Raw genomic sequence first — 12,577 nt, forward strand, 5'->3', positions numbered from 1 at the left:
TCCCTCTTTAGGAGGGAGCCCAGAATAATCTAGATTTAACAAACACCTTGGGGCATTCATTTGCAGACCAGTTTATCACCAGCCATTGCTCTGTGCGGAGTTTGAGAAAGTGCTAGAATTTACCATTTCTTAAACCTGTGAATGTAGCTTTGGTGAAGCCTACTGCCTTATTCCTTTGTGTAGGGAGTCCCTGGAGATTCATGAAAACATGTGGAAAGAAGTATATCAATACATCAGTGGAATTATGATAAACTATGAAGAATAGGTGCCCGAATAGGAAACTTAATTTTTATTTTCAATTTTAAGGTTTCTCCACAAGAGTCCTTTTTTTGTTTTATCTCATTATTTACAGACACTAATCCAGAGAAGTTGTTTGTAACTTGCTCTAACTCATACATCAATAAATTCACTAGCTTTTAGTCCATTTTTGCTTCCACCATACCATCAGACCTGTATGTCACTCTTAATTTTAAATTTTTATTATGACCAAAGTCACTGAGATATTTTAGCCTACTGCTGGCATTTTAGACAGCAAGGAGAAAAAAGTAATATAATCATGAGCCTAGAAAAAAAGTAAAGTACCACTATTCTACCAAATAGATTAGTAATTATACTAGCAGAAATAAAGGACAGACATGGCTTCAGGGGTTCCTTTTGATCTGTTCTTCATGGTGGAAAAAAACCTTAATGTGTTCATATATGATTCTCAGTCACTTCCAGAAACCGCCTTTGTCACTGAAATACCGAGCAACCACAAAGTAACAAGAATCAGACAATTTTGTTCTTGTAGTAGCTGTTTCATGTCATTTACAAATTCAGACCATTGAAGCTGTCAAAGTAATTTAGTGACAAAGTGGTCAGTTTCATATTCTAATATCCCTTCCTTTTCAGGAATTAGTACCATAACCTAAAAAGAGACATTTTTAAAAGTCACTACATTTATTTCACATCATGCATTTTATTTTGAAAATGTCCTTACAATGGCTTACATTGGTAGCTGCTAATGAGTATTTCAGTTCTCACCGAACACTGCAAGCAATCTTTTCTCCAATGAAAAATAAGTGCCCCATTAAAGTGAACCAATTTCTCTCTAATTCTTTCTCAGTAACTCTCTCCCTAGAAAAAAGAGGTGATGTTACTTTTATTTCTAGTAATAGAGTGTATTCATCTAAAAAGTTATGAGAACACTTCACAGACAAATTCAAAAAATTCTGTTCACAAAAATGTACTTCACAAGCAAATTAGAAATTCTCTACAGGCAATTGTTCATTGGCTTTTGATGGAGAAAGTTGAAATACCTTAATTCACTGTCAAGAAGTTATTGAAAATCCATAAAGACTGAAAGCAGATTGGTGGTTGTTAAGGGTTAGGGGAAGGGGAGAATGGGAAGTAACTGCTTAATGGGTACAGGGTCTCCCTTGGGGGATGAGGAAAATGTTGTGGTTCTAGATAGATATGGTGGTTGCACAGCATTGTGAATGCACCAAATGCCACTGGATTGTACTCTTTAAAATGGTTCATTTTGTGTTATGTGAATTTCATCTCAATAAAAAAGCTACAGAGCTCAAATTATATACTATTATTAAATGACTTGAACCTAGTTGTCTTATTCACTTCATCAATCCAATATAATTGATCCAGGTGGGGACAAACCTTTGGTATTTTGTAGGAGTACCCAGGTGATTCTATATGTAGCTGTGTAGAGAACCACTGGCTTAGGTAGGCATAGGAGCCACACCTGGGGCTGGGCACATTGCCTCTGAACAACACTGGGATTTTGCGAGTGAGAGATTGATGAAATGGCTTTTGCTTCAAAGTCATAGAGGTCTCATGAAAAGTTGAAAAATAACAGCAATTTAAGTTTAAGCTACAGAGGGTAGATCTCAAAAGCACAACTGGATCATATAAAATGCCTTCCCCTCACGTCAGCACTATACATTTATGGCCTATTTGATGGTGAAGAAATCAAAAGGAAGGTGTCTTATCCATGATTGTAGTTAGAAGCAGCATTGGATTTTGTGGCCTGAAATGCCCCAGACTCTTGTTGGACTGACAGAAATCCTCTGCCTTCGTTGTGTACCTTGTTTATTTTTAAAACAAACAAGAAATTCATTGTTTCTCAATTTTGGAAGCTAGAAGTCCAAAATCAAGGTAATGGCAGATTGTGCTTTCTCCAAAGTCTGTGGTGTTCTAATGGTGACTCAGATTCTGCCCCTGTCCAGCTCCTTCTCTCTCCTTCTGTGCCTCTACTTCTGTGTTCAAATTGCCTTGGATTATAAGGACTCTAGCTATATTGGGTTAAGCCCTTCCCTGATTCAATTTTGCCTCATCTTAACAGAATCTCCAAAGATCCATCTACAAGTGCGTTCACACCCATGGGACTTTGTGCACCTTTTTGGTACTTATCATCAACAGATCTGTCATGTTCAGCAGTGTGTGGGTCTGAATCCATCACCAGAAGATGAGCTCTGGGAAGGGTGAGCAGTGCCATCCACCCTGTCTCTCCTCATAGACCCCAGGGCACTCCTGCCCACTGCTGGCTCACAGTAATGAAGTGCAGAAATTAGAAGGCTGCCTCTGGGAAGGTCAGCAGTGTAACAAGAAGTGGCAGAGAGAGAGAGTGCAGTAAGCACAGAATCTGAAGACCTAGTCTCTAGTTCTAACTCTGCCTCTTATTATTAATGGGGTCATTTGGGACCCCACTGAGCCCCCCTTTTCTCTTCGACAAAATGGGAAAGCTATCTCTCCTACCCCCTTCACAAGGTCATCGTGAAGTCATAAAACACTTTCATAACTGCTTGTGTATTTAGAGCTATTTTTCAAAATATGTAAGATAATATGGTGTGGTCAGTGGAAAGAGGGAAAAGCATAGGCTTGGAATCAGATGGCCCACCTCTAGAACTGGCTGGGCCATTTACTCATCTTGTTTCTGTGTATTTATCATTTAACTCTCTGAGCCTCAGTTTCCTCATCTCTACAATGAGGTTCTTTATATCTGGCATGCCTGAATCAAGTGAGGTTACTCACTGCATAAAGATATATTTAGTTAGCAGTTAATTGTACTAAGCACAGAGATACAGCTGCAAACAAGATAAATGTGGTCCCTGTCACATGAAATAGACAATGGATGTAAAGCCACCATGAAAACTGTAAGGCATTAGGCAAATATGTGGCATTATAACTATTGTTTTTACAAAAGAGACAAAGAACATTCTAGAAAATCTTAACTATTTTTTTTGTTCTGTATTTCTAAATGTTCCAAATAAAAGCAAAACTCTCAGTAATTTCTGAATCGATGTTAAAAAATATATATGAGATAGGCTTTAAAAAGTTGGATTAGTTGAGGAGTTTCCATGTTTAATTATTTAGTATAGTCAAAGTGTCTAGCCAAGTTTTCAAATGTTTATAAATAAATAGAGAAAATGACACCAAACCAGATTCTCCCAGTAGGCGAATGAGTTCTGAATATTATTAGGTCCTAAGAGCAATTTCACTACTGTTCTTAGGTCATTAGGGTACCATGTAAGGAATTCCTTTTATATAAAAAAATGTAATTAATTCTACCGTATCATGATATGCTGTGTCCATGGTCAAAATGCTATCCTAGTTGTCAAGGACAGTGTAGTTGGCAATGGCTTACACACTTGATGGAATGGGTCCATCACACCTGGCAAGAGTTTTGTTTTAAGCAATTTAATTTAATGTTTAAGATAAGGGCTGAAGTTGTGATATGCATGGACTGAGTTGCTACACGGTATGTTGTGGGAATATAAGCTCAGGCACAACAGAAACTTTCAGCAAATGACCACCTTATTGCCTACACAGAACAAAGGATCCAGAAGAGCAGTGGAAGACATCCCATTGTGGCCAGTGTCCCAGGAAGTCCAACTACTCGCGTCAGGGTTGGTGAATGGCAGCTCTGTACGTCCCACTTCACACTGGAGAGGAGAGATGAGAATATGCTGGCCAAGGGGGTGTTTTGCCACCCCAGAGGAGGGCACCCTGCCTTGAGAATTTGCCGCCCTGATAAGCATCTAGGGCAGCTTGTTCCTGGTTTCTGGGTTTCAGATCCGGTCAGGCTTTTTTTTTTTTTTAGCCCTAAGATCTCCCTGGGGTTGTGGAGTGGACACTGATTGAAACATGGTAGAACAATGGAAGACGAGGCGGGGGTTAGAGGTCGGTGAGGGCTAGAAGATGGCCACTGAACATGTGCCCCTGACTTCCCCTGCAATAGATTACTGGCCTTTTCAAAGATAATTCAAATTGTATTTAGATTATTTTTCTTTTCAGTTCTGTCCCTCTACTGACAACACACAAAATTAGCTTTCTAATGTTTGGATAAATTTAACATGTGTAGTATTATTCACAATAGCTAAAATGTGAAAACAACCAAATGTCCATCCATAGATGACTGGATAAACAAAATATGGTATATACATGCAATAGAATATGTTCAGCCATGAAAAGGAATGACATTTGGAGGAATCCTTGATATCATTTTGCTATGTGAGATAAGCCAGACACAAAAGGCCAAATATTGTATGATTCTATTTATATGAAATATCTAGATTAAACAAATTCATAGAGACAGAAAGTAGATTAGAAATCACCAGAAGCTAGAAGGACGAGGAGTAGGAGTTATTGCTTAGTGGGCAACAAAGCTTTTTTTAGATGATGAAATGATTTTGGTAATGGAAAGTAGTGATTATAGCACATTGTAAAAGTAATTAATGCCCACTAAATTGTATACTTAAAAATGGGTTAAAATGTCAAATTTTATGTTACATATATGCATATGCTACCACAGTTAGAAAAGTTAATGTATGTGAAAGTCTAAAATAAAAGGCAAATCATAAAATTCAACAGGCAACTTGTACTTTATATATTACCCCTTTTTCCTGAGATTATTGCAACTGCAATTAAAAAAACATATGCCTTTGCATATGCAATTGGATGACACTTCATAACCATTGAAAGTACTAGTAAAGTGAAAATGTTGAAACTCATGCTCTGGAGCAAATAATGATCTGCAATTCCATGCTCAACCCTTCCCCAACCCATCACCTAAACCATAAGGAACTGCAGGTGTGGAAATTTAGACTGGAAGAAAGCCCTAGGCACGTCACCTGCTTTGACTGCCCTATCACTCCAATGCCTTGTCAGATGGAAACTTCTTTGCATTTGGTAAATGTGGGTCCTCCTCCTCGGAGAAGCAGCAGGAGACCTATTCTCCCATTAGCCCCGTCAGGCTGTTGGAAGCAGAGGGGCTGGTCTGGCCGTGTGAGGGCCCCCTTTGGCACCAGTTCTGTAGGCGGTGCAGGGGTGACATTTGGTACTCATGTGTGGTGCTCAGCCATCCACTTCAGAGCAAACCCTTTCAACAATTTTCAAGTTAGTGGGCACACCACTCTTAAGCTCGGTGTGGTGCTTCCAACCGCATTGCTGTGTCCTGAATGCAATCTCTTTCAAACTAAACTTATTTTCAGGTCATTAATGGATTCAATGCTCAGAAACTAGAAAACTTGGCATCTTCATCCTTGGCTTCAGAAGGTGCTGGGCTGATTCTCACCCTCCTGGATAGCATCAGTGGCTGACATTTGGATGCTTCACAAACAAATGCTTGCAAGGAAAAACACAGGAAAAAATCTTATAAAATGGCAAAAAATTTTTCATCAATTCTCCTTAAACTGTAATGTTGATAAATGTCATTTAAATACGTGGGATCAGATTCAGACAATGAGAGTCAGTATTTTCCTGGCTAAAATCTTTTCTCACCCCAAAGCTTATGTCCTAGTTACCTTTCCACAGATTCCCTGACAAAGTAATGGGATCTATAAGACCTGACTAACTTCTGTCTGTTTTGTTTGTTTGTATTTTGCCAAGGAGACTCTTCTGTAAAGGGCATTAGCTATTTTCTATGCTACTCCCTTGGCTTACTGCCATAACCCTAGCACCTAGAACGGAGTGCACTATATGTCAGGCACTTGATAAATACTGTTAAGTGAATGGATACACCGTGGCCCCCTGTCTAAATAAAGAGGCAGCCTGGGAGAAGGGCCCCTTTACCTGAAGCGGGTGATATGCATTTGTGAGGCTCCACAGATTGGTGTGAAAGTTCACGAGGCTTCCTGACCTTCCTGAGAATTAGTCCCCTGAGAGGCATTTCCTGAATGACAACACTTTTAAACAATAACAATATTATAAAGCTTTATGGAAGTTGGAGGAAGGGCATGAGCTTTGTATGAAAAAGGGCATATTTATCAAAACGTGGTCTGGAAGTTGGCCTGTTGGCTGGGTGGTGAAGAAGAGCATCATGGATAGAGAGAACAACTTTCTGCAAAGGAAACAAGGCACAAGTGAATGTGGCGCTGGGTGGAGGGTGAGAAGGAAGCATGAGGATGGATGGGTAGCAAATGAGGCAACTAATGTTGGCTGGAAGGCCACTCTTCAAAACACGAGCTTCCTACAGGTAATGGGAAAGAAGCTAGTTGCTGGCAGTGGACAGAGTGATGGCATCTGATGTTGGGCAGTTTCTGTGAGTTCCAAGAGGGCTGGGGGCTGCTCTGCTGCTCTCAGAAGCTGGTGACTGATGGACTTGTGCTGAAGTTCAGTAAACAAGGACAAATCTGGTCACACACGGGGGACTTGTTAGAAGGACCTTTACCTTTGTAGAGAAAAAATGCTTGGCATAAAGGAAGCATATGTAATTATTCTAATAATGTGTGAGGCTGTGTTCCATTTCAGGGCTATAAAGCTAATATGGAAAGACAAAAAGTTGGGTTGAATGAAGACAGCAGTGCTTACAATTTAGTTTAGATATCAACATGTAAGCAGCTCAGTAGCAGATGTTGGGAAAAACAAGTGCAATAATATGGAAAGATCTAATTTCTGCATTGTCCTCTTTCTTTTAAGGGAAGCAGGTGGCTGTATCTAAACCTGCCACAGAAGATGCTCCAGTTTGAACAGCACATACAGTTATGAAGCCAGACCCAAGTAAGTCTGTAAGGAGCTGAAAGCTGCAGTTAGCACAATTCATGTAGTATCTGGAGCCCTGTATGGCCAGGACAGGCATGTGATAAATGTTTACTAAGAGTGGGGAGAACTGTGTCTGCAGGGGAACAGGAACCCCTGACCTGGAGTTATCAAGCACTGGAATTTTAACTTCATCCACTCTGTATCCTGTGGTGTTGGTAAACACACTGAACTTTACTGGGCCTTGGTTTCCTCACCTGTAAAACAAAGGAACTGAAATAGATGACTTCCAAAGTGTGTGTCATGGATTATGGCTTCATGAGCTGCAGGAAAATATGAGTGTTTTCAAATGAGCAATGGGGATTCATGGCTTTCAGTTGAGTATAAACATTAAGGCATATTCTTACATTTTGTTAGAGAGAAAAATTAAGATGGAAAGGAATAGATCCTCCTTCTATGAGTCAGAGCTGGAAAGACCAGTCTAGACACATCTCCTTACAACTGCCAAGGTGGTATCCCTACTAAAATCCAGATTAGAAGTTGACAGTTCTGGATCTTTACATTTAGGATTTTATCCAGTCACATTCCAGAAGAGGAGTGCTGTTTACAAGAAGGGATTCTCCGGGGAAGACACATTTTAGGGTTGCTAGTTGCATAACTTGACCTGAAATGAGCAAGCCTAATTTACTCAGATAAAATTATACAATGGGGTGGCGCAATGGTGGCTCAGTGGCAGAGTTCTTGCCTGCCATGCCAGGTCCCAGAGCCTCCCAATGCAAAAAAAAAAAAATAATAATATATATATATATAATATATTACATATAATATATAATATATTATATATAATATATTACATATATTATATATTATATATATAATATATTATATATAATATATTACATATATTATATATTATATATAATATATATAATATATTATATATATAATATATACATATATTATATATATACACAACGGCTATGTTCTTTTAGATATGAGAGCTTTCAGGTCTTTCAAACCCAATTATTGCCATAAAGGTGATACTTAATGAAGAGCTACATGGCTGGGAATAGTTAATGCAAACTGGAGAGAGTAGAGACTGACATTTATAGGGATATCCCAGGGACCCAAGTCCTTAGCAGGATGAAGCACCAGAGAGTGGTGCCACAATGTGAGATGTCCCATTGGTGGATCCAGATTTCTGAGACAATTTCACCTAAAAGAGTGAATTCTCTCTAAAATAGACCTTCCATTTGGATACACCTGAGGTTTAGAAGGTGAAAAAAACATTAAATGGGGTGGGGGGTGGATTTAGAATATAAGCAGGTACTTTTCAGGGACTAAGGTAGTCCAAAATGGCAGGCAGCTCTAGAGTAAGAAAACATTTGATCCGTTTCTTTGTATCTTAAGGATTTTGTTTTCTTTTTCTTTTTGGTGGAAAACTGAAATTTATGATTGGAAACTGAAGCAGCCTTTGTTGTGGACCCTAAATGCTTGCAAGGGATACTCCCTTCCTAGTTAACTTGTCTTTGGTTTCCTTAATAAAGGCATGGCGTTGGGGAGATTGGTACACTGGAAAAATTCTCGGGGATCCCTACTTAAGTGAGTTAGCCATATTGGTGATAGTAGATTGGTAGCAAGTGGATGTAAGATTCCAAAACTTGATTATAAAGTCTGTAATAATGGCTCTTTTCATGAATTATTACTAGAAGTTTCAGTATCCTCAGGATTGTTGTAAAGTCAGAAAGGCTTTGCCTTGAAAGCCCCCACCCCCCACGGAGGCTCCTCCTTTGCACTGTTTCCTGTCATGTAGCAACCAATTCTTCTTTCTAAGTTTCCTATGCTTATATATGGCATACCTGCTAGGTCATTTATCTCCCATTATATGGGATTGGAGTTGATGGGGTAGAAGGTGGCCCAGGAACACTGCCTGCCTGGGTAAAATTATTATAGTTCTGGGAGGGAATTCCAGTGTATGGGTTTTATTACTTCAAATAATTTTTAGGTGTTTCACCACTGACGGGGTGTTCTAGTTGGCTAGCTGCTGGAATGCAATATACCAGAAATGGAACGGCTTTTAAAAGGGGGAAATTTATTAAGTTGCAGGTTTATAGTTCTAAGGCTGTGAAAATCTCCAAATGAAAGCAAATCTATAAAAATGTCCAAATTAAGGCACCAAGAAGAGATTACCTTCACTCAAGAAAGGCTGATGAAGTTCAGTTTCTCTCTCAACTGGAAAGGCACGTGGTGAACACAGTGTCTGCTAGCTTTCCTTCCTGGCTTCTGTTTCATGAAACTCCCCCTGGGGCATATTCCTTCTTCATCTCTAAAGGTTGCTGGTGGTGTGGGCTCTGACTTTCATCAGTTTCGTAGCTCTACAGAAAGGACTCTCTCCAAAATGTTTCTTCTTTGAAAGGATTCTGGTCAAGGCTCACCTGGAATGGGTGGGGTCACATCTTCCTCTAATCAAAAGTTAACAAACACCCATAATTGGGTGAATCATATCTCCATGGGAACAATAAAAAAGCTCCCAACCAGCAATATTGAATGAGGACTAAAGGACATGGCTTTTCTGAGGTCTACCACAGATTCAAACGGGCGCAGGGGGGATTGGCTGTCTTTTATAAGGAGCTTGAAAGACTGCTGCTGAGTGAGTTCTCAACCATTTCTGCCTGGGGGCTTTCTCCATAGCTGAGGGCTATTTTTAAACCAAGAATGAAAAAAATAAAAAAGCAAAAAATCTCTAAACCACAAAAACAACCCAATGGAAAACCTGATTAAAATAAAGACTACTATTTAGAAACTAGAATGAAAATAAGCAATATAAGAAAGCAAATAAACAGGTGAAAATGTGGCAGGCTAAGGAAAACCAAAATACAATGCAGACAATGAAACAGAGATCAAAGGTAAGTAGAAAGCTAACAAGAATAAAATAAAAATATACATTATTTAGAAGGATAAAAATAGCCAAACTGTATTTGTAACATTTTGCCAAGAAAATAATCTGGAAATTTATACAACTAGGTATTGTGTGTGGTTATCTCTAGGTGGGTGAGAGGGAACATGTAATTTTTTATCTGCATTATTTATTTTGCTTGTTTGTGTGATGTGACTTCTTCAAAATTTTCTTACATTGCACATGTAATAAAAACTTATAAGAAAAGCTGCCCTGGAAAAATTGGAAATTAAAAAAGACTTAGACAATATTTAGAAGCAAAAACATGCATAAACAACTGAATCTAATCATCTTACCATTAGATGCACATGCTTAAATCTGAATCCTTGAAAATTCTGATGTTTCTTTTAGTTTTTAAAGGTGAAATTAGTGAAGTGAGTTGAAATCCTATACAAGGTCCCTCCTAAACCCTCTATTATGCATCAAATATTCAAGGTCATTCAGACACAACCAAGGAGGCCACAGAGAGTCTTTTCTGATTACCATGGGAATGGATTAAGTCACTAAGGCCAGGGTATGAAAAGTTTATTTAAGAGAAATCATAACTGTGGCCATCTTTGGGAGACTGCAAATCCCCCAAAATGAAGCATCACAATCAAAGACCCAGATGGTTATAGTCTGGGAAGCCATTTATCTCCTTATTTCGCAGTGTAGCCAGGACAGTTGTAGTTGGCCAGGGCTATAGGCCATCCCATCTGGCCTACAGAGCCTGGTCCATACTCCTGTGTCATGTGATTTCTTCACTGACTCTGTGGGTCAAGGTGGGTGGAAAGATGGAAGCAGTTTTTCTTGCCCCTTCCCCACCTCCATGAGGTCTGCTTGGTTGCCAGGCAGTTGAGTGTTCCAGGCAAACTGCTCTCCGTGGTGATCTAGCTGGTGTGGTGACAGTTTCCTGCCTGCCTGGAGTGACTCAGCAGAGGTCTTGGGAGCCTCAGAGGGTCTGTGGATAGCCATGAGGCTCAGGACAGTTCTATTCCTGGTGCCTGTGTGCCAGCTGCTGTAGCATTGCTGCAGGAATTTGAACCAAGGCCAGGGGCCCAAAGAATGCTGTGGGAGATGGTGGTTTGTATATTAATGCTGGAAGCTTTCATTACAAAATCTTTTTCCTTCGCAAGAAGGAGAGAGAAAAAACAGGCGGCTCGTATTTCTGCTCTTGTAGAGGAAACACATCGAAGTTTTAATAGGTTTCACCACCCTGAAAGAATAATTGGAGATCGTCAATCAACTATAAGTGAAAATGCACTCAAGAAAGAAGGATCAGAAAATGTAATGTGAAGACCACGAATAAAGAACTGAAAAGCTACAACAACTAACCTGTACTTGAGTCGCTAAGTCTAGAAAATTGTGGAAAGGTGAGATGCCTAAATGTTGACAAGAAGTTCAGATAAAGGTTGACGTGCAAACGATACTCCTTCCCTAGAAGACTCAACAAAACAAATCCAACGTCAAGTAGCTCCAAACAAATCATCCTTCAGAGTCCCTAAAGAGAACACAAGACAACTTCACACACCAGTAACAAAGGCTTTGGAGGAAAAAAATTCCAGACTTGGAAGAAGCATGAAACTGTTTTCACAGGAATCTCAAAAATAGAAGGAAAGAGTAGGCAAGTTTGTGAATGAAAAAAAAATCTCAGAAAACTCTAAACTGCCAGTGGAGCCAGTTGTTAATAACAAGGTGAATCAGGTAATGCCTTCAGGTGAGCACCTGCTAAAGAGTGATATGGCTGCTGTTCTTGAGAAAGATAATACGGATCTGGGGAACATAGAATTGGATATAGGGAAGACATCAGAAAATGGGCAAACCATAGATGAACAACTCAAAGGACTGTTGATTGATGGAGTGGAGTTAAATACTTACATACAAACCCTCCAAGAACAAAGAAAACAAATGTACATGAAATTAAAAGAAGAAACTGAAATAATCAATGAACTTAACAATCACACGGAAAGATCCCAAACTGAAAAAGCCTTGCTCCAGTCAGAAATCAACCAATTGGAAAGGAGAGAGGCAAAAGCTCCAGCAGAAACATCAAGTCCATCCCAAACTTCATCGAGAAAAAGAAACAGATATTCACACAATGTTCAATTTAGAGAAAATTTACCCCATAAGGTTAGAGGAGGATTTTTCCAAAGAAAATGAAAATATCAGCAATCAATTGTGATGAGCTGAAATCTTTAAAAATGCAAGCAGAGATTATTTCAGAAAAATTCAATAAAATTACTGGATATCATCAAAGCTGCCTTACCAGGAGAGTAAAGCTCATGATAAGGGCATAAGAGCTCTGATCATGGCGAGAAGACTCTATAATTTGAGAAAAGAAAATGCATACATCCACAGAAATTAATTGATGAAGAAAAAAAATTATCTGAAAGATTTCATTCCATCCCTGCTGTTCCAAATGGAGCATGTGGCCGAGTCCTGAAAGCACATCCAGGAATCCTACAGATCAACAGATCTCCAAGAAAGGAGAAGCATCAGGCTGAGAGGGCATGGCCTGTGTCAACCAGTTGCCAAACTCTGGAGTCTCTCCAGTCTGGCCAACCCCATGCTGAGTTGGCAGGTGCCACAGGTGATCAAGACACAACTTGTCTTTGGGTTCCTTGCACAGGAAGAAGGAGCTCAGTAGCTTCCTGTCATTCAACTCTCTCA

The 12,577-nt window shown here is 39.5% G+C and overlaps 1 protein-coding gene across 4 annotated transcripts in view; it reads left to right on the forward strand.

Annotated features, from left to right (window-relative positions):
• Positions 1 to 12,577, forward strand: part of XKR9 (XK related 9) — a 512,237-nt gene that overhangs the window by 270,212 nt on the left and 229,448 nt on the right. For all 4 annotated transcript variants that reach the window (XR_013178248.1, XR_013178251.1, XR_013178249.1 and 1 more), the window contains one exon: positions 6,913 to 6,993. The gene's annotated coding sequence lies outside the window, so the exon portion shown is untranslated. The remainder of the gene's footprint in view (positions 1 to 6,912; positions 6,994 to 12,577) is intronic.

The sequence above is a fragment of the Tamandua tetradactyla genome, chromosome 6 (assembly GCF_023851605.1).
Source record: "Tamandua tetradactyla isolate mTamTet1 chromosome 6, mTamTet1.pri, whole genome shotgun sequence".
In the NCBI taxonomy this organism is placed as follows: domain Eukaryota; kingdom Metazoa; phylum Chordata; class Mammalia; order Pilosa; family Myrmecophagidae; genus Tamandua; species Tamandua tetradactyla.